Raw genomic sequence first — 22,917 nt, forward strand, 5'->3', positions numbered from 1 at the left:
GTACTTGTCCAAACTGAATCATACTATGTTATATTTTCTTCTGTTTTTAACCTCCAACCAGGTCCCTTGTATTATTTCTCTGTCCTTGGATGTTCACATCTCTTGATTTAGTACGAGCTGAGCATTTCTTTACCTCCAATTCTAGATCACTCTGATTCCTGGATTGATTCTCCAGCACTGGAGAGAGTGGGAGGGACTTAAGGAACTAGTTCTGGCTCTCAGATTCTCAGGCCCAGCCCCAACCCTGACATGACTTAGAGCAGCTTCCAGGCATCTCTATCTTGCACTATTATGTAGGGTCCTTAATGGAGCCCATGCCACTGCTGGACTTCTATTTGGAGTAGAGCTCCACCATGCCATCCCTGAATCTACCCTCCCAACATGCTGCTTCTTTCCCTTGACATGTCCTTATGGGCGGAGTAGTGTGAGCAAAGGTGCAGGGGCCAGAAGCAATGCTACACCAGAGGAATTCTCTGTTGGGCATTTGCAGTTGGTTTGTACATTAGGGCGTTCCCCCCTGAGAGGCACAAAGGGGCCGTAACCCAGTGGGAGAATCGGGCCCATTAATACAGCTGATTGAAAAATGGGATATTTTCTTCACAAAAAGCATGTCCTTTTTGTGGAAAAAGTTTCAAAATTTGACATTTTTGCCCAGCTCTCCTGATTAATAAGGATCTCACATCGATCCCTTTCCACTCAGTCACAATCAGTGCAAGCAAAGCAACACAGTATTTTACTCAAGCAAACAGAGGGGAGTATTAGAAAATCAAGCCAAAAGACCAGTGCAATGTTGTTTAAACCAAAATGCAAATAGTGCCTCGCATTTCATGACACATCCCCAGGTCTGTGGAGTGTGAGGAGAGGGTTAAACTCTTATATGCTATGTAAACTCGAGGGCTGCTGGATTCTCTTGCCCACACACTGCCTGTCTCCCACGTTCAGCGATACCTAGGTTTAGGTGAAGTTATTTGGCACGGCATTAAAGTGGATGTACTCCTTTTTCTCAGATTAGAGGGCTAAATGAGAAATCAGGTTTAAATAGATTAAAGACAGAGGACATCTTTCTCTTTAAATAAATACTACAAAGGCCCAATACTCATTAAAATACTGTTTCTGTAGGAAGGGAGCCAGTAAAATCCTGCAGGAGGGTGATGAGCTGCCTTACTGAGCTCCGTGTTAGCTAGGTTCTCTCTAAAGCAGATTGCACAGACGTGTATAGCGGTGTACAGGCTTTTCTGTAGCAATCACTAGCATGGAAGGTGGAAGGACTGTCTTGCGCTTACTGCCCTGGACTGTGACTCAGGTGATTTGGGTTTAATTCCCAACTCTGTCATAGACTCCCTGAGTAACTTTGGGCCAGTCCCCTAATCTCTCTGGGCCTCAGGTCCCATCTGTAAAATGGGGATAGTCCTCTACCTCACAGAGGAGTTTTGGGGGTAAAGATAGAAATACTTGAAGTTACTGTGCTGCTAAATTGTTGGGAGCCACATAAGAACCCAAATAAATGGCCAGATGTTGTCTGAGCATCTCACAAACATGCACGTATTTTCACATCATCTCTGTGTGATAAGGAAGTGTTTCCCTCATTGTGCAAATGAGGGACCTGAGTCAAACAGAAGATAAGTGACTTCCCCAAGGTCACACCATAGATCCGTGGAATATTCCATCCTGTATAGTGGAAAGTGAGCATCTAGTTTGCTTAAAAGCTTAATGATGGACAGGCTAAAGCAGCACTCAGACCAGTCTTGGGTTGAGGTGCAGTCAGATTAGTGCACTCCGTGCTACTGACTATTTCTCCTTTCAGCATAGAGGCTTTTGAGAGTGTGGCCAGATGATGAGGGGGCATTTTCACCAACACAGGTTCTTACACTGATCCTGGGTGGCCTTTTGGGGTATTTCTGACTTTTCAGTGCAAGTTAGAGCAGCCTTTAGGCTTAGGGGACATAGCAATCTTGTGTCCTTTCTTTCTATTTCCCTCATGAACAAGGATGTAGGCATGTAAAATTCTGCTGTTTGAGTTGTGAGGAGTTTTTGTTTTTATGGGCACTGTTCCTGGGGGAAAAGCTTCCTGGAAAAGGTGTATCTGACTCACATTTGGTCCTAAACACTGTCAGGCTTAGGTGCAGTCCAATCTCTATTAGCAAAGTGTTCCAGCATCTCAATCCTGCTGCTGACAACACTCTGCTCTCAGTGATTAGTGGTCTAGAGCTGGGTGTCTCAGCTGTAATGTCACTGGGAAGCATAGCTGTCCTGGACGGTAAGGCAGGCTCTATGGTAGTCAGGGCCCAATCCATTAGGAGCTTGATGAGGAATTAGTGGGTGGTATTCTACACCCTGAGTTATGCAGGGGGTCAAATTAGATGATCAATAGTTTCTTCTTGCCTTAAAATCTGTAAATCATCCTCCCTTATGTCAGTTTTACATCAGTATTACTCCATTAACTTCATTGGTGTTACTCCTGGTTTACACTAGTATAGGTGAGGAGAGACTTAGGCCTTAAGAAGGTGTGCCTTAAAATCCTGTTCTAAAATATATCTGTACTTACAAGTGATGTCTTGTTATGATGAGGGGTTAGTTACTCTTTGGAGCTCAAGATGCTGTAAATGCAGGTGCTTTCATTCCGAAACAACAAATTCCTAGTAGGTGCTGCTAATGAAGATTCCCCGTGACCCTAAATAAAGAATGAAGTCTGCAGGGACCATCTTATACTCTGTCGAGTCTGGATTCACCACCACAGACGTGTGCCACAGGCCTCTTGTGTTCAACTGGCCTCATGCAAAGACACATTTTCCTGTGGAATTTGCTTGTTATTGTGCTGTTCAAATCCTCCCACCTCCGCATCCTGGCTCTTTGCACCTCCACGTGCATAATTCACAGCTGAATTTTAGGTTATATAATAATCCAAGTCATATAGAGCTGGCTCACAACCGTCTCTGCTCTTCTCGAAACACCTTTTCCCCACCTGCTCTCCCCTCAGCAAATTCGCTTCTATTTGTCAAGCATGGAAGGCTGTTGCCACAGAGAACATTACAAGGAAGGAAGGAAGGAAAGGAGGGTAGTAACATTACTGCCACCTGCTTGCACGTTTCAAGTCAAAGGGCAACCAGCCTAAAAAAAAGCTAACATGAACGGGCATCGACCCAAGCTGAACATACCGCTGGTACCTGCAAGCAGGATCTGTCACGTCTGCAATCCTGCGGGATGAACCTTCGACGGGTCTATGTACAGTATGAGAACCTGAGAGAACATGTAATCGGGGCTGCTGGCAAGTGGTACAGAACATTGTGCTGTGTCTTGTGGGCTATACAATTTGCTTGCTATTCTTTTTTAAACATGCCATGCTTCCCACATGCATTTCAGTACCCACCCAGTTATGAAAGCGTTCTTGGCGTTTTGCCATTCGGCTCCAGCGCTCGAACATCTGAATCTTGAGCCTGAATTACAGTCCAGTTCCAACCCTGTTTGAACAGTTTTTTGGGTTTTTTTAAGCGCTCAGAAGAACAAGACTGTAATGGCGTAATAGCCTGGATTAAACACTAAACAAGCGTGAACAGCTTTGAAAGTGGGCAGTCTATGGTAGCATTACTAGGTGAAATTCACCCCAGCACAGGTGGAGTGCAAGGCTTATGCAACACGTAAGTCCTTGAAATGGAGCTTACATGGTGCATAGATCTCATGCAGATCTCACCTCTATCCAGGGGTGAATTTCACTCACTGCTCTTAGAGCTGTGTGTGCTGGTGGTTTTGTTATGGTCAACATTATTGGCTTTGCATATGCACTTACTATGGGCCCAGTTCTGCAGCCCTCATTCATACTGAGTAGTTTTACTCACATGGGCAGTCTCAGTAACTACTCTTGTGAGTAAATGGTCTTCAACATGTCTGAAGATTGAAGAATCAGGAGCTACCTGAGTGAAATAGAAATGAACTTTTTATCAACATGAGTTTTGGGGATTGCACCTTTAGTATTAACTGGTTATGTTTTTGGGGTGTTTTAATTAATGCTGGGCTAGAGATACAAAGTTTGAATTTGGATCTAAAGCTAATTATTTATTGCATGTTTTATAACTGTTTAAAAAGAGGTTGGAAAAAAACGATGTCATAGGGAACACAACACCCTTTCACATGGTTTTTGGCCTATGAAATTGTCATTTTAAGTGGCTGCACCGTGGTACCTGGAATCATTATTATCTGTATTGAGGTAATGCCCAAAGACCTTAGGTGAGATCGGAGCTCCACTGTACCGGGCACTGCAGAAACACATAAGCAGCAGTCCCTGTCCTGAAAAGCTTAAAATCTAAACAAGCAGTAGGTGATCAAGGATGACCCAGTTAGTAGGATGCTAGCTTGGGACACCTGGCTTCTGTTCCTTGCTCTGCCACAGACTACAGTGACCTTGGTCAAGTTCCTTAGGGCTAGATTTTTGAAAGTATTTATGCACTTAAAGATGCAAATAGTGGGATTTTTCAAAAGCGCCTACTCACCCAACTCCCATTGAGAACTGTCCTTTAGTCTCTCTGTGGGGTGTCTCTGTTCCCCATCTTAAAACACGGTGCTGTCCTAGCTCACAGGGGTGTTGTGAGGATAAGTACATTCAAAAATTGTGAGATGCTCACATATTACTGTAATGTGACTACATTACTAAGATTTGTTCCATACCATGATAAGATTGGAGAATCTCTAAACTAAAACATGCTAGTTTTGGCCCAGGAGACCAGACTAGATCATCTAATGATCCCTTCTTAAAAAAAAATCTGAGTTATTATCCCCATTTAACAGATGGGGAACTGAGGCACAGAGAGACTAATTGGCTTGCCCAAGTCACACAGAATGTCAGGAACTGAACATGTGTCTCTTGAGTCCCCAGCCAGGGCCAACCAAGACCATCCTTCTTCTCCACCATAGAGCCCACAAAAAAGTAGCTTTCAAGACAAGCAACCATTTTCTATTTGGGGGGAATAAACCAGAGCAATATTTGGAAGACTTTCCCTCTTTCACATGGTCATTGCTGGTCTAGCCTTTGCAACTTTCCACAGCAATGTAGAGTTCAAGCATTACTTTAAACAAGGCCAAACTCTATGATCCCAGCAACTGGAGCATCTTATTTACCCCAGCCAAAAGTGTTGAAGGCACTTTTAATCTTTTCACTAGTGTACAGTATGTGCTCTAACAATGATTTCATTGGTCTGTTTCAAATCATGTCCTTTGTCCATGTAAATCATATACTCTGTAAGAGTAACCCCATCTGCCAACTCTAGACTACTCCATCACTGCCATCAAGCCAACCCTAGGCTGCACCAACTCCCGGCACAAAATAATTCAGATAAATCCCCACATCCTCAAAACATCTTTTCAAAAATGTCCGTTATTTCATTTCTCACCAAATGCACTTAATAAGGGTTTCTAGATTTTGCCTTTCAGAGAAAGGCAACCAATGTAAACAGGGAGGGGCTGAACACTGACTTAAAGATGCAGGTGGTAGAAGGAGTTGGTACAGATGGACACTGCTACACTGTGAGATCTTGAAATCATTGTTGCAATGTTAGGGTCAATTGAATCTTAGGAGGACTTCGGCTGCTGTGGTATGGTGTGTGCCCCTCTGCAAAGCCAGCGTGGGTAGTGCAAGATGGAATTCTGTGGCCAGGTAGGTGGTGAGGGGAAGGCTACTTGTGCCCTCTTTCATAGAGTCATAGATTTCAAGTGCAGAAAGGACCATTGTGATCATCTACTCTGACCTCCTGCATAACACAGGCCATAGAACTTCTCAAAAATAATTCCTAGAACATAGCTTTTAGAAAAACATCCAATACTGACTAAGAAATTATCAGTGATGGAGAATCTGCCATGACCCTTGGTAAATTGTTCCAACAGCTAATTCTTTTCACAGCTAAACATTTACACCTTCTGTCCAGTCTGAATTTGTTTTCTTTCAACTTCCAGCCATTGGATCACGTTATACCTTTCTCTGCTAAACTGAAGAGTATATTATTAAATATTTGTTTCCCAGGTAGATACTTATAGACTGCAATCAAGTCACCACTTAACTTTCTCTTTCTTAAGCTAAATAAATTGAGCTCTTATAGTGAAAGGCTCAAAGGCATGTTTCTAATTCTTTAATCATTCATGTGGCTCTTCTCTGAACCTCCAATTTATCAACATGCCTCTTGAATCTGGGCACCAGAATTAGACATAGTATTCCAGCAGTGGTTGAACTAGTGGCAAATAGAGGTAAAATAACTTCTCAACTCCTCCTCCATATCCCCCTGTTTATGCATCTGAGGATCACATCAGTTCTTTTGGTCACAGCTTCACACTGGGAGCTCATGTTCAGCTGTTTATCCACCACCATGTCTCTGGGAGTTTCTAAGAACAGGTTAGACAAACACCTGTCATGGATGGTCTAGGTCTACTTGGCCCTGCCTGAGTGCAGGGGGCTGGATTTGATGACTTCTCCAGGTCCCTCCCAACCCTACATTTCTCTGAGTCTAGAAGAGGTTGCCCCACAGTGAGGGCTGAGGCAATGTGGGGAAACTTGCGCTGTCACTGCCCAGACTGTGGTTGTTCTGTAGATAAAGATTGGAAATCAGACCCTAGGGCGACAAGCCAGCACATATCTGTTAAACAAATTCAGCTGCAGGCTGGTTGCTGTTTATAACCTTCGATATGGTGTGACCTTCCTCCCTTGGCTAGTAATCATGACAGGATCCAAATCCAAGCTAGAGTTTCCTCCATCTGGAATATAAGGCTCCATTGCAGAATCCACTGCTGGCAACTTTGGAGTTGCCGCTCAGTCTGTCATGTGATTAGACTGCTCATGAGCGATCTGGGCTGCTTGTCAGTTTGATTTCCATCCTTGTCTGAGCCCTCTTTTATTCAGGGGGAATTTATGCATTTTTACCCATCTGAGAATGAGGTCCCGTGGGAATCATTTTTGAGCTCTATCCATTGACCTCCCTCACCTTCAGCACATACACAGTTTTTCTCAAAGAAGGTTATTGTTTCTCCAGGGATGAATGAAGACTGGGTCTACAATAAATACATTCATCAATTAAAATGAACACTAATAAAATGTACTTTGCACTTTTATTCTTTAGAAGACTTAAAAACCTCTTAACAAGAATTAACCAATTAATCCTTATACTATAAAGGATGCATAAGGATCACTTCTTCCACCACTGAAGTACAATACCCTCAGGAGTGATATGCAGTAAGGTGGTATGCAGTAAGCCAGCTGAGTGCTTCCTGCAACATACTGACCACCACGGACTTGAACTGAAATCCGTGGGAGTGGAAGGTGCTCAACATTTATGAAGATCGGGTCCAGTTCTCTAACAGTTCACATCAGCATCATGTAACAGTTTTTAGGTGGGAAGTGAAAAATATTTTACCCAGCTGAATGTGTGTGTGGGATTGAAGCAGGCAGAGTGCTCCAGATCCTCAAGGATATATAGGCTCCTATTATCCATTAAATCAATGGAAGTTAGGAGCCCAAATGTCTTTGAGGATCTGGGCCAATGTAACTACCTGGCCACAATGCTGTGTTTAGCACCTGTACTCATAGAAGAGATGCTGTAGATGCTTTAACTGCCACAAGTGATCTGGAGTTTGTCTTTAGGCCTCATGCAAAATATAGCACAGTGTTCTCTAATACCATGCTGGGGTATTATTCAGGGCTGATTCAAGGGGCACCACTTAGCAGACATCCTGCACCACCTCTTAATGTTCCTTTCTTACCTTGAAGGTCTCCCATCCAAGCGCTGACCCAGGCTAAAAGTGCTTTGCTTGCAGGATATAAAATGATCGCAGTACAAGGTAGTATAGCTGCATAGCTGCACTCTCTCCCTCGGTGACCAAGGGATGATTAATCATGGGCAAGTTGTGATTTCATTCTAATTACAAAGTCTAATCACTCAGGTCCGCTCAGTGTTCCAGGGAAATGGATCTTGGTGTCACAGGGTTCTTCTCGGCTCCCTGGTTAAAACCATAGACACACAAAATACCATATTATTATATTATAGCAGAGTTAAAAGAGAGAGATCAGAGGTAATAGAAATTTCTGATACAACCAAGCAAACTATCCTTTGAGACTTTCAGGAAGACATTTAGTGTGGTAGGTGAAACAGTGTGAAAGCAGACTAGACTCTTATCCAAAAGACAACATCTTATTTTCCATCCTCTGCTCCATAGGAATGGTAGCAAACCCACACTGTATCACTAATGTAAGTTAGAAACGTCTTTCCCCAGAAGCATAAGAATTTATTAGCAAGAGGCAGAAAAAAACTCACTTACTTTGATGCCACTGAAATAAATAAATATGAAGTTCTACATATTATATATATTCTAAAAAAATATGGACCTAATTTTAAATATAGACTCAGAGAAAAATAGGGTTGGAAGGGACTGCCAGGGTCATCTAGTACAGATCCCTGCATTGAGGTAGGACCAAGTATATAGAGATCATCCCTGACAGGTTTTTTTTAACCTGTTCTTAAAAACCTCCAATGAAGGGAATTCTACAACCTCCTTTGGATGCTTATTCCAAAACGTAACTACCCTTGTAGTTAGAATATTTTCCCTAATATCTAATTTAAATCTCCCTTGCAGCAGATTAAACCCATTACTTCAGTGGACATGGAGAACAATTGATCACCACCCTCTTTATAACAGCCCTTAACATATTTGAAGACTGTTATCAGGTTCCCCCGCCACCCAGTCTTCATTTCTAAAGACTAAGTATACCCACTTTTTTTAACTTTTCCGCTTAAGTAATGTGTGCTAAACCTGTTATCATTTTTCTTGCTCTCCTCTGAACTTTCTCCAATTTGTCCACATCTTTCTTAAACTGTGGTGACCAAATCTGGACAGTCCAGCTATGGCCTCGTCAGCACCGAGCAGAGCGGGACAATTACCTCCTGTGTTATACATATGATACTCCTGTTAATATAACCCAGAATGATATTAGCCTTTTTCGCATCTGTTAGCTCATATTCAATATGGGATTAACTATGCCCCATAGTTCCATTTCTTCTGTACTGCTGCCTAGCCAGTTATTCCCCATTTTGTATTTGTGCATTTGATTTTTCCTTCCTAATTGTAGTACTTTGCACTTGTCTTTATTTAATTTCATCTTGTTGATTTCAGATCAATTCTCCAATTTGTCAAAATTATTTTGAATTCTAGTCCTGTGCTCCAAAGTGCTTGCAACCCCTCCCAGCTTGGTGTTATCTGCCAATTTCATAAGCATACTCTCTACTCCATTATGCAAGTTATTAATTAAAAATGTTGACTGGTACCATTCACAGGACCCCCCACTAAATACACCTTCCCAGTTTGACAGCATAACATTTATAGCTACTCTTCACGAACAATCTTTCAATCAGTTATACACCCACCTTATAGTAATTTCATCTAGATCACATTTCCCAAATTTTCTTATGAGAATGTCATGTGGGACTGTCAGAAGCCTTACTAAAATCAAGATATATCACATCTACTGCTTCCCCTTATCTCCTAGACCAGGAACCCTGTCAAAGAAGGAAAGTAGGTTGGGTTTGGCAAGATTTGTTCTTGACACATCCATGTTGGCTATTACTTATCACCCTATTATCCTCTAGGTGATTACAAATTGTTTGATAATTTATTCCGGTATCTTTCAGGTATCAAAGTTAGTCTGACTGGTCTATAATTCCCTGGAACCTCTTTGTTCCCCTTTTAAATGATAGGTACTACATTTGGCCTTCTCCAGTCCGTCTGGGACCGCGTCCTTCTTCCATGAGCTCTAGAAGATAATTGCTAATGATTCCAAGATTGCTGCAGCTAGTTCCTTAAATACCTTAGGGTGAACTTCATCAGGCCCTGCTGACTTGAATACAGCTAACTAATCTAAATATTCTTTAATCTGTTCTTTCTTTATTCTGGCTTACCTTTCTTACCCCCTTGTTGTTAATATTAATTGTGTTAAGCATTTGGTCACAATTAACTTTTTAAATGAAGACTGAAACAAAACAGGCCCTAAACACTTCAGATTTCTTGAAGTCAACAGTTGTTAGTTCTCCTTCCCCACTGAGCAGTGGACCTGCACTTTCCTTCATCTTTCTCTTCCTCCTCTAATTGCCCTTCATGTCCCTTGCTAGGTGTAACTCATTTTGTGCCTTAGCCTTTCTGATTTTGTCCCTACATGATTGCGCTTTCCTTTACATTCATCCTTAGCAATTTGTCCATGTTTCTACTTTTTGTAGGATTCTTTTTGATTTTCAGGCCATTAAAAAGCTCCTGATGGAACTATATTGGCCTCTTACAGTTCTTTCTATCTTTTCTTCATCTTGGGATAGCTTGCTGTTGTGCCTTTAATATTGTCTCTTTGAGAAGCTACCAGCTCTCCTGAACATCTTTTCCCCTTAGATTTTCTTCCCATGGGACCTTATCTACTAGTTTTCTGAGTTTGCTAAAATCTAATTTTTTGAAGTCCATTGTCCTTAATTCGGCTGTTCTCATTCCTTGTTGCCTTCGAATCATGAAATCTATTATTTCATGATCATTTTCACTCAGATTCCTTGCCACATTCAGATTCACAATCAATTCCTTCCTGTTGGTCAGAATCAAGTATAAAATGGTTTCCCCACTGGTTACTTCCTCCACCTTCTGTAGCAAGAAGTTGTCTGCAATATTTCCCAAGCACTTATTGGACATTTTATATTTTGACCAGGGCCGGATTAAGACCTTTAGAGGCCCTAAGCACTGAAAAGACTATGGTGCCCCCCATATGTAATTCAAAATAAAAACAATACTATACCATAAAATAAAATTTTATTTTTCAAAATGACACAAAACTTACATGTATGCTGAAATTAAAATAGCTTCTTTCTAGATTTTCTGATTGCAAAATTTTGGATAAATTCATCGAAGCTGACTCAACGAAGTATGGTTGCTTCCATATACAATAAGGAAAGTGAATCAAGTCTGTCCTGACACATTGTTGTTCTCTGAGGGTTTTTTATTCTTTTCAGCTGACAAAAAGAGCGTTCTGCGGAGCAGTTAATAATTATCAATGTTAAAAAAATACGTAGTGCGATCTCTACATTTGGAAATACGCATTGTATTCCGTCTTTTAATATTGCGTCATGAAGATCAATGTGACTGAATTTCATTTTTCCTGTTTCATTAAACTTTGCACACATATAACAGTGGAACTGCCGTACTTCTCCACAGAGATTCATGTTCAAGTCAACAGGGTATGACTCAACTAGCTTTTGGGAACCTTGTAAGTATTGTTCTTCAGATAAGTCCATATTGTTTAGAAAAGAAAATCTACTTGATACTTCTTTGTACACTTCACCTTTCCTCTTCATATGAGCTTCAAGTGTATCAATTATAGCGTAGTAAGTAGATATGTGAAATTTGTCTCTAGGATTCAATGCTGTTTCTGTTGCACTGCTATCATTTGCTTGTTTTTTCCTGATTCGCTTGTGGGACTGGGATTCTTTGGAGTTAGTATCAGGCAAGATATCTTTTGATATGTCTTCAAATCTTTCGAAATCATTCCTCAAAGTGTGTAAGTGGTCTGCTAATGATTGACAGAGATCTGCACATGTTTTCAAATCCAATTATTTTTCTTGAAGAGCTTGACTTGTGTGGTAAAAGTGTTGTAAAATTTCATTCCACATGGTCAACATGAACACAAACTCTAGTTCTTGCATCTTGTTTGCAATGTTTTCTGCCTCTCCTATAGTTTCTCCCTTTTGTGATTGGTCTTCAGCTATACTTTCTAATGCATCCACAGTCTTTGAGTAGGACTCCAGAATTGCACTTGTTGCCACTGCATGTGCCTCCCAGCGAGTATTAGAAAGAGATTTCAACACATGATCATTGCCCAAATATGGTTTAAGAACTGCACATTGGTCTGTTGAGGCAGAGAAAAATGTATAAAGTAACTGGACTGTTGAGAAAAAACTTACTGCCACCGGACAACAATCAACAGCACTGTGGCCAACAAGATTGAGAGAGTGTGCAGCACCTGGTGTGAATATGGCATATTTGTTCTGTTCCAAAAGCTTCTTCTGCATTCCTTGATAACGCCCTGCCATGTTGGCAGCGTTGTCCTAAGATTGACCTCTGCACTTTGAGAAATCTATTTTGCAAACTTGGCACAGATAATGCAGTACTTGATTTGCCATTTCTTCACCAGTGTGGCTTTTCAAATTGAGGAATGTTATAAATCGTTCAACTGGTTTTCCATCTGTGGGAGACGCATATCTTAGTACAATACTCAATTGATAAATATGTGAAAGTTCAGGTGTAGCGTCGACAGATTAACTGAAGTACCCAGCAGTACTTATTTCATCCACAATAGCTGAACAAACTTTGTCACTCATTAGAGTAATGAGTTCATCACATATTGTCTTGGATAAGTATGATACAAGTACGTATGATTCAGAAGAATATATCAATAATAAAACATAAATTTATTGCAATATATGACAGGATCTGATTTCCTTGCATTATTTCGATCTACATTAGTAGGATGCCCCCCTGGTTTAGGTGGGGATAAGTAATAAAAAGAGAACAGAAAAATGGGGGAAGAGTGTGGAGTGGAGTGAAAGGAAGTCTAACAAAGTTCTGATTTTTCCCATGATGACTAATTTGATGCTTTTTTTGAAATATCAACTATCAAAGTTTTTGAAAAAAAATTTCATTTTTTTTTGGTGCCCCCTGCTTTGCTGGTGCCCTAAGCACGTGCTTAGTCTGCCTATTGGGTAATCTAGCCCTGATTTTGACGTACTACTTTTCCAACAACTATCTGGGTAGTTAAAGTCTCCCATTACTGTCAGAACTTGTGTTTTTGATATTTGTTATTTGTTTTTGAAATGCCTCATCCACCAGGTCCTTCTGATTTGGTGGTCTGTAGTAGACCCCTACTCCCTGTTTTTCCCCCCTTTAATCTTCACCCAGAGACTTTCAGCTGGCCTGCTCATACCTCCTTTGGGACCTCAGAAGAAGTGTATGCATTCCAGATATACAATGCAACACCTCCTCCCTTTTTTCAATGCCTGCCCTTCCTGAACAAGTTATATCCCTCTCTTCCAATATTTTCTTCATGAGATTTATTCCACCAAGTCACAGTGATGCCAATTAAGTCTAAATTTAGCTTGTGTACTAAGATTTCCAATTCTTTCTGTTTATTCACCATGCTCCTTGCATGTGTATATGTATATGAATATATAATATCATTGGCCTTTGTAGTGGAGGGGGAAAAAGTGATCTGGTCACAGCAATCACACCTCTTCCTGCCTTCTGGATGGGTGTGACTTCCTATATTTGCAACAAAGGACCAACTTTTTAAAGTTAGGAAGCCCATTGGTGCCTGGCTAATTTATACACACAAAGACTCAATATTTATGCACAGATCAGATATTTATGCTTGTATGTGGCTCACTAGATACCTAAGTGATAATGTGCACAGGCAAATACCAGATTCACGTTCAAATCCAGTGCTTGTGTGCATAAGTTAAGCATGCACAAATGTATGTGCACAAATGTGCACCAGGACTGTGAAAATCTGAGTGTGACTAGTGACGGAGACGATGGGATTCCATCCCTGGCTGTGCCACTGATATGAGATGTGACTTTGTCTATTTCTCACTTATCTTCTCTATATCTCAAGTACCCTTATCTGTAAAGTATGTAAAATAATACATATCTAAGTCACGGGAGTGTTGTGAAGCTTTATGTTTGTAAAATTCACTGAGATCCTTAGAGGAAATACATTATACAAGTGTTCTTTGTGTTATGAACTGTAACAAAACTTGGAAAGTCTGTAGCTGAATGTCCTTATAATGTAATCAGCTTTGTTCTTTCACATAGGGAAGGCCAAATCTCATTTAGTCTGTCACACCAGTGTAATCTTACTCTTGATTTATGCCAGGAGAATCAGGCCTCAGTCTTCAGCATCAGCTCTAATCTTTAGCCTGTTTAACCAGAAAAGTCCTTGTTTACAGCTTGAGGAGTGCAGTGATGTAGGCAGATAACTATGGATTTTCTGTGTGCCTTGCTGGGAAAGGAATGGACAGCATGGGCACCATTCACCAGCTCTGCTGCGAAAATCTATTGTCTACTGCTCTCCTCTGACGCAGTTTGTTCTCTAATGGAAATGGTGTAACTATTGGACCTGAAACACATACTTTGGCAAGTAGAGAAAACTTAAACTGGGCAGGCTGATTTGCAATAATGTTGCTATATTCTGGGTCCCATCCTCTGAGATGCTGAGTCTCTGAAATGCCTCACACCCTTACAGTTTTGACTGAAGTGAATGTAAAAGCTCCGAATGACTTCAATGGGAGCAGACTTAGGCTCTTATTTAGTAAGGCTTTTTCTTCCACCAAGAGTATGGGGCCAGATCCTCAGCTGGCATAAATCAGTGGGGTTCCATTGAAGTCATGGGTGATTTACACCAGTTGAGGATCTGGCCTTTGATATTTTTGTGCATCTCTCTCCTGCCCTGCCCTCCCTTCCCCCCACAGATGCACAAAGTCCAGGTCAGAAATGTGCACTCTCTCTCTTTACAACTTTTGCCAGGCTCCTTTTTTCAATGAAAGTTTAGTGATATATTGCAACAACACATCTTGCATGCCAGAACAAGAAGAATGCCACTGTTGTGTAAGTAGGGAAATAGTTGTGATGCACTAAAGAGATATTGTTTTTCCATCAACATAGCCAAACTTTACACTTAGCTTCTCATGTAGGGAGGGTGTGCCAGTGAGATAGGATGTAGACTGTGAAACTGCATCCCCATGGAGAAAAGACAGATGGATTCCAGCTGGCGGATATCACACACATTTTCTTTTCTGTTAGATATCACAGATCTGATAACCAAGAGAGAATAACAAGGCTTTATAGAATGCAGATGAACAGAGGCTCCCATATGCATGTAAAAGAAACAGTTTGTTGAATACTTGTCCTTGTTAAATGAAAGTTAACTCTCATGGACCTATAAAACTAGATTGTACCTGTTTAAAGTACATATTTGATTACATACTGGGCAACTTTATTGACATGCTGTGCCTTTTATTATCCTCATCTCATTTAATAAAATGTCATATCAGATTCCTATTGATAGCAAGGGAAAGTAAAGTGAAGTTCAGGCTGAATGTTCACCAGCTTGCTTGAATCTCTGGCTATTGAGAGCAACTTTTATAGTCAGGCCTGTCAAAATCCGCACTCTGCTTAAATTAAAAATATGCACTGAATGTATAAATTTGGGAATGATGTGCTAAGAGAGGTGTAGTCAAGTGGTTAGAGCAAGAGAATGGTAGTAGAGAGTTCCTGAACCTGACACTGACTTGTGACCTCAGGTGAGTCACTTAGTTTATCTGTGTCCTCTTTTAACCTCCTGCGCTTTCCCACCTTATATGGTGCTGTGAAGCTTAATTATTGATTGCCTTTTGTAAAAAATCAGGTGGTGATCCTTAATAGATGTGTAAGACATTCATATTAATAAGAGAGCATGCCCAATTTAGTGATCTAGTACGACACGAGCTGCTATCTGGTAGTTCAGACAATGCAGAGAATTAAATAAGATGTGGTGTAAATTAGGTGCCTCGTACTAACGGAGGGTCTCATTTTGCCCTGTGTAACACCACTGAGTTCAGTGGAGTTGCAGAGGACACAAGTCGGGCAGAATTTGGCCTCACATCTGTTTAGATTCCCTTAGACCTAGTAACATGCAAGGGAGCCCAAGTTGGTCTTAATTATATGCAGAGGCAACGGATGAAAGTGAAAGACGGTGTAATGTAAAGTGGCCCCTGAGCTAACATCCTCTTTTATGATTTGTATCTATGCATTGTTATGTTACACTGTTAGTCCGCATTACATATTGGTTGAGTGGATGCAAATTAGGCTAGCTGACTATAAGGGAGTCTGTTGGTGTGAGGGAATTTACACCACCTTATACATCAGCTCTGAATTTGGTCCATTGTTTGTTTCAAAACCAATTAAATCTACCTACAATTTGTGAGCATGTGGCTAATGAACATTTCATTGGGCTCTCTTCAGAGGGAGTAGCAGAACCTATCTTCAAAGGATTTAGACTTTTAAAGGAATCATTGTGATGTACATGGGACCATAGATTTGGGTTAGAACATGAGACCAGTAGATCCTGTATCTTGTCTCCAGCAGTGGCTACTATCTGTTGCTTCAGAGCAGATTGAAAGCTTCCCATAATGCACTGAGAGTCACCACTAATTTTGCGTGACTCCACTTCTGGGGTGCTAAACTTGAGAGAACTAATTGGACTGGAATAGATGGCCTGAATTGGGCACCCCAAAACAGTGGCTGCTTTTGAGAAAATTTGTCCTTAGCAAGTTGTACACAGGAGGAAAAACTCTTTCTAATAATTCGTTCTAAGCTGTTAAAATTAGTTTTCAAAACATTTGTCATAGTTCCAGCCGTATATTATATTATCATTAAGAATTATCAGTAGAGAGGTAAAAATAAAAAATACCCTCTCTAGGTAACTGTGTACTGACATCTATTGTACACGTAGTTTTGTGACTGTAATAGGTCACTATGTGTCTTGATTTTCACTTCTGTTTGTTTAGATTCTATTTATTTAGGTTCTTCTACAGCCACTCCCCCCTCCCCCCCCCCCACTGGACAGCATGTGGGTGTCTTAGATATACATACAGAGAGAGAGATTTTGTTCATTGCTAAGATGTTACCGTTGCTGCCTTTAGTGTTTCATGGTTTCACCTCATGTCTGCTCATACTGGAAACACAAAGCACCTTATCAATTGCATCTGTTTTCTATCCTAGTCACCATGCATCTGATATAATTTTCCCCTTGATGTTTAAGGCAAAAATCAAGAGAGAACTGCTTTCCCCTCATATAGTAAATATATTTTCACGGCAGACAGGGTTTTCATCATTCTGTTAACAAGCTAGCCACAGAAGCAGAAATTAGATTCGAAATCCGTCTTTTAGGGCAATTGCTTCCTGTGTCCTTTCAATTTTGTTTTGAGTGCTGCCATTGTGCTTCCTGAACTCAGCCTAGTGACCCTATAATCATTACTTTCCTATTTTCATCCAGTGAAGATTGTAGAGGTTATAGTATTGCCAGCTAATACAATATATTCAGGGCTTTGGGAACATTCTTTATCTGTGGACATTTTCATTGTTTTCCCATTCAGGTTTCAAGGGTCTTTGGCTTATCTGCCCTTTTCCCTCTTACTCTTGTATCTCTGGTTTGATTTAGAATTAAAAGGTTCTGGGAAAGGAAAGGGCAAAAAAAAAAAAAAAAAAAAAGGCCACATCTATAATGCCTCTTAATGCAAGGAAGGGTTTCCCAGCAACATGCATGCTAGGGAGGATTTCCTGTTTTGTTTCTTTAAACACATTTCATGCATCATGACATACTAATTTTAAATACCAACACTACACAGCCAAACCATGTATTGGTTTTGTTCAGAGAGGATAAATGGAAAAACTGAAATGATCTTTAATGATATATAATTGTCCTGGTAAATATGGCATAAAAAAACCCAAGGCTGAATCCGGGTATGTTTTGTAACAATCACACATGGCTGTGGGAGATCTTCTCGGTGCTTGAGAGCACAGCTAGTTTAAAGTCGGTTGGTCTGGAAAGACCGCCAACTTTCACTTCACAAGCTACCCAGACCAAGGACTCTTCAAAGCATGCTGACTAGTATGAGAAGACAAACAACTGTGACTTTTGAACCAGAATCACTGGTCTGGCAGGCCTGATCCCGCACCACTGAGACTTTTGCTCTTGATTTCAATGGGAACAGGACTGAGGTCTAAGGAACTGCTTTTCGGACTGCCTTAACCAAGACTCGCAGTTTGCACCTGCCATTTTATGGAGGCAAAAAGGAGGAGACTCTTTAGAAATCGGTCCCCCAGACTTTTGAGTTTTGTCCCAGTGTCATAACTTCAACAGAAACACAGCTCTTGCCATAATTTACAAGTAGCAAAGAGTTCAGAAAGATCTCCGGAATGATAAATGAAACTGTTAAAGTGCTGAGTAAACAAACAAACAGAAAAAGCTGTTCATGCTGTTTCCATGCATTGCATAAGCCTATAAGTTCATCATTTGTGTCACCTTGAATTGTAATGACTGTTAATAGTGAGGATAACAAAGCACTACTATACACAGTAGAGATATGAAATCCAGAGAAATTTGATCTGATTTTCACAGAATGAAAAAACATACCAGAGCTTGCGGTGAAGAATATGTCCCTGATTCCTAGTTAGATCCCTCGTACCACACTAAATTATTCTTTTGTGGAGTTTACACTCTTCCAACATTTGTAGACAATTACGGCTCCCTCTTAAGTGTGTGCTGTACCCGTCTGAATCTGATCTCACACTAGTATAAATGAGGAGTTACTCCATTGAAGACAATGAGCCTCAGCCTGCCTGCTGGAGGAAGTTACGGCCAACAGCACCACGGCAGTTGTTCGGGTGCCCCAGCCTGAGACTACTTCCAGCCATGGCTGCTTACTGCTGACTGGTCCAGGAGCACCAACCATGTCTACCTGCATAGCTTACACATCCCTAGTCATTAGCAAAGATTGACCTTAGCTAATGTTTCTGCTCCTTAATCAAGATGGAGAGCACTCATCACTGTGAGAAATGGATCTCTTAAAGATTTAGCTAAACAAAACAGTTTTCTCACAGAGAGCGTAGGGCACTTTTAGGTGCACTGGCCAAAGACACCTCCACCATTTCTTAGCATCCTGGGCGGCCCTTTTTTCAGCAGTTGGCTGAGGTTCAGGTGCTGTCATTCCAGTGTAGTTATTTGCCCTGGAGAGTGGACACTGACTTGATATAGGCTGTGAGTGAACACCCATTGGAAATGTTGTGAGCGACTCAAAGAGGAAGTTAGGCGTGGCTGGTGAACTGCATCACCTGCCCTGCTCTTGTCCGAACTATTCAGCTGAACAAATTTGAAGAGCTGTTACAGAAAAGGCTTTTCTTCATACAATCAATTGAACAGAGCCAGTTTTGGGGGCTTGGACTCTGTAGACACAAACCACAGACAATCATCTCAGCCTGGATAATGTCAACATTTGAAAATATGCCCATCAGTCCTCTGGATACCGGCACACTTCTTAGGCCTTGTCTACACCGCAAAGTTTTGCTGACAAAAGGCAGCTTTTGTTGACAAAATGGTGAACGTGTACACAATGGAATGTGACTTTTGGCGGCAAAAAATGCCCTGTTTTGGCAACAAAATACATCCACCCCGATGAGATACATAAGCCTTTTTCCTCAAAATGTTTGTCCACTAAGTGCCAGTTTAGACACCACATTTGATTTTATCACTTTAATTGACCGCCAGGAGGTGTCCCACAATGCCTATCCTGACCACTCTGGTCAGCAGTATGAACTCCACTGCCCTGCATCCAGGTAAACAACCATCTGCCCCTCCCCCATAGAAACCCCGGGAATGTTTGAAATTCCATTTCCTGTTTGCTCAGCCTGGAGAGGTCTCATCACATCTTCCCAGGCGACCATGGCAGGTTATCGCAGCAAACACGCTCCCGCTTGGGCCACTGCGGAGCTGCCGGATCTGCTCAGTATACGGGGAGAGGAGGCTGTGCAGTCACAGCTGCGCTTGAGCTGGGCACATTTCTCGAGGCTTGTGCTAAAAGGGCTACAATCGGGACACGCTGCAGTGCAGAGCAAAGATAAAGGAGTGGAGGCAGGCGTATCATAAGGCGAGGGAGGCAAACTGTTGCTCTGGTGCTGCATCTAAGACCTGCCCGCTCTATAAGGAGCTGGACACTGTCCTCAGTGGTGACCCCACCTCCACTGCCAACAGCCCCGTGGATACTTCGGCCTGGCTGGAGGTGGTGGAAAGAGGACCTAACCCAGAGTTCGAACTCATTGATGAAGAGGTGGAGTTAGACTATGAAGTGCAGCTCCCAGTGCGGTCACCCGGTGGGGCAGGCAGCCAGGAACTGTTCAGCACTCCAGAGACGTCCAGCCAGTCTCAGCAGTTCTGACTCCTGCTCTTAAGCTTTAGCCATATGGCTACCATTGCCCTCGAAAAAGCCTGCAGAAAGTGCTACACTTACAAACTTCCTTCTTTCTTTTCCCATTTTCTTTTGCCTCCTAACTGCTGCAGCCGGGGAAAGGAAACATAAAATATTGACAAACCTGGCACCAGGTGAAAGAAAAACATCCCCACGACTCAGGAGGAAGAAGAGTAACACCAAGCAAGGCATAGATGCTTCAATTTGATTGCTCCTTCTAGAGACAAGAAACAAAGTTGCTCTGAAGAGGAAGGGGAGAAAATGTGGAGTACTAAAGGGCTTTTTAATTTAGCAGAGAAAGGTATAGCAAGAACAATGGCTGGGTGTTAATGCCAGACACATTCAGATTAGGGCGATTAGCCATTCGAACAAACTACCAAGGGAACTTCTCTTGCTGTCATCAGCTCAAGACTTTCTAGAGTACATGCTTTAGTCAAACACAAGTTATTGGGCTCAACGCAGAGGTAACTGGGTGATAGTCCCTTCTGCCCTTAAAATGTATGGCTCAATGGGCCTATATACTATGGGAGGAAAGATGGTCTTGCGGTTAAGGAAGAGAATGGGGAGGCAGGAGATGGGCATTTAATTCCTAGCTCTACCATAGCTTTCCCCAGTGACCTTGGGCAAGTTCCGTGTGCCTTGTTCCCAATCTGTAAAATGGGGCTGATAATAATCCTTCTTTAGTTTAGCCTGCAAGCTCTTTGGGGCAGGGTCAGTAACTTATTATGTGTATGTAAGTGCTAGTATAATAGCGTCCAATCTCAGTTGGGCTCTGCAGACATTAGGGCAGGAAAATCCGTGGCTTTTATCGGTGGCCTCCTGGTTGAAGTAAAGAGAGGACACATCAGACTGCAGTGATGGTCCCGGGGTCAGGGAATTCTGATTTAGCATCAGGATACCACTTAATAAAAATAGTGTCTGAGGGCGTCTCCTGAGGAAACATTTTGCTTCCTTGGATGGAATTTTTTCAATACAGGCACCTTCCGCTTGGAATTACAACAATAAAATGATCAGTGCATGACTTTATCCGTATGCTGCACAGTGAGGCGCTGTACTATATTTACTTATCTGAAGGCGTTTATGTACCGCCAAGAATGGAAAGATCATCTGAAATGGCTGGAATGATTTCAAACCATGTTCCAGATAGCTGGAAAGTTCACAGTCCTGTTCACTTACCCAGCTGCCTCTAACTATAAGACAATAAGCGGAGTGCCTCAGTTGGTGGCTAGATACACTTCTAGCTATGCACCCTGCTCATTGCCACAACTGAAATAGGACCTGGGACTCTCATGGTCTATAGGAAGCAGACCTAGCAAGTGAGCTGATGAGCAGTTATCCTCAGGATCAGCCAGTAGGAGCCACACTGTTTCAGCTGGAAGTCTCTGCTTGGAATAGCTTATTCTCTGCCTGCCAGCTTGGTGAAATAGTAACATCTCAGAGCATCCAGATGTAAGCCACCAGTCAATGTGTGTTATAGCCCTCACTAGGTGACTAATCCACACAGAGTCGGAGTTTGTTACACCTTTAGCTACACAACCTGGATGTAGAGGGTCATGCTTTTAGCTCTGGAGGTCCCTGGTTCACACCCTGGTACTGGCAAAGATGACAGTGTCATTCTTGCACCTCCTATGGCTGATTCCTCTGCCTACAAAGCTGGTGTTTGCCACCAGTAATCTCTCTAGTTCTACCTTGGTGCATAAATACAGCATTAGCTGTGTCTAAAGAGAGGAAGACATAACCTCCTGAGCTTGGGATTTCCCTGGTGCTATATACAGGATTTACAGGCACTAATGGAATGAGGCCGATCACTGCATTGGGGTGCGTGGGAAGACCCAGGTGAGGGGAGAGGTGGCTGGCCAGAGGGGAGGATTGGATCAGAAATCTGGTAAAACATGGCTCAGGAGTGTTGGTACACACTACTCTGCCAACGCCCCCTTGGCACAATGCCTTTGGGTAAGAGCCTTTTAATCTAGCACTGCTTCCCTCTGGTTTCTCATGGCCACAGTAAACCTTTCTATTGCACTAATCTCATTTTACAGCTCTACACCTTAACACAGCGCTAGTAAAATTGCTCTGCCATTTCTGTTGGAAATATGATGGTTGTATCACATGACAGTTTTTGCAAGCCAGATAAATATAGCTGAACTTAATGCATCAGATATGAAGAAATTTGGCATGTTACATGAGCACGTCGTCAGGAGTATTCTGGTCAGGTACCTCTTGTAAAAGGAAATGAATGAACTCCAGTGAAGATACTACGTTCTTTTGGAGAACAGGGATTTTGCCAAAGGAGGCTGGAATAATTTAAAGGTGGTTGCAGGGCCCCACCCCCTGCAGCAGCCCACCAGGCTGCTTGCTGTCTGGTCTCCCCTGCTGCAGTGTCCAACCTGCCCTTTTGCCCCCCACATCCCGGACGCCTCCGGCTGGCCCTCGGTGCAGGAAATAGTCTCTTTGAGCTGGGAGAGGGGGTCAAAGAAGGACAAGCTGCAAAAGTTGGGACTGTTGGAAGGTTCGCAAAGTGCTTCACAGACAACATATCTGACAGATCTCTGAAATACAGAGCCATGTGGGGTGGAAGAGAAGAAGCAATACAGCACCTTGCAAGCCGAACCACAGACAGGAGAGGGGCAATGTTAGTTACAGACCACAGGGAAAGCCCCAGTGCATCTTTAGTGTGCATGCAGAGCAAACACGACATCTCTTTTTAAGGCCTTAGCTGAAAGACCCATCCTTCCCCCATGGCCAGATTTTGCCTAGCCCTAACAGAAGGATTCTATGGTAGGGAATGGTATAAGAACCATGATAGTGGAAGAGAAGAGGAAATTACTCTTCTTCCTGAGCTGGTACCCCCACTCCACCCCCACCTCAG

At 42.2% G+C, this 22,917-nt stretch overlaps 1 long non-coding RNA gene across 8 annotated transcripts in view; it reads left to right on the top strand.

Annotated features, from left to right (window-relative positions):
• The window catches only part of LOC119566146, a 161,672-nt gene that overhangs the window by 113,814 nt on the left and 24,941 nt on the right, over positions 1–22,917 (top strand). The window lies entirely within an intron of this gene.

This window comes from Chelonia mydas, chromosome 4 (assembly GCF_015237465.2).
Source record: "Chelonia mydas isolate rCheMyd1 chromosome 4, rCheMyd1.pri.v2, whole genome shotgun sequence".
Lineage (NCBI taxonomy): Eukaryota > Metazoa > Chordata > Testudines > Cheloniidae > Chelonia > Chelonia mydas.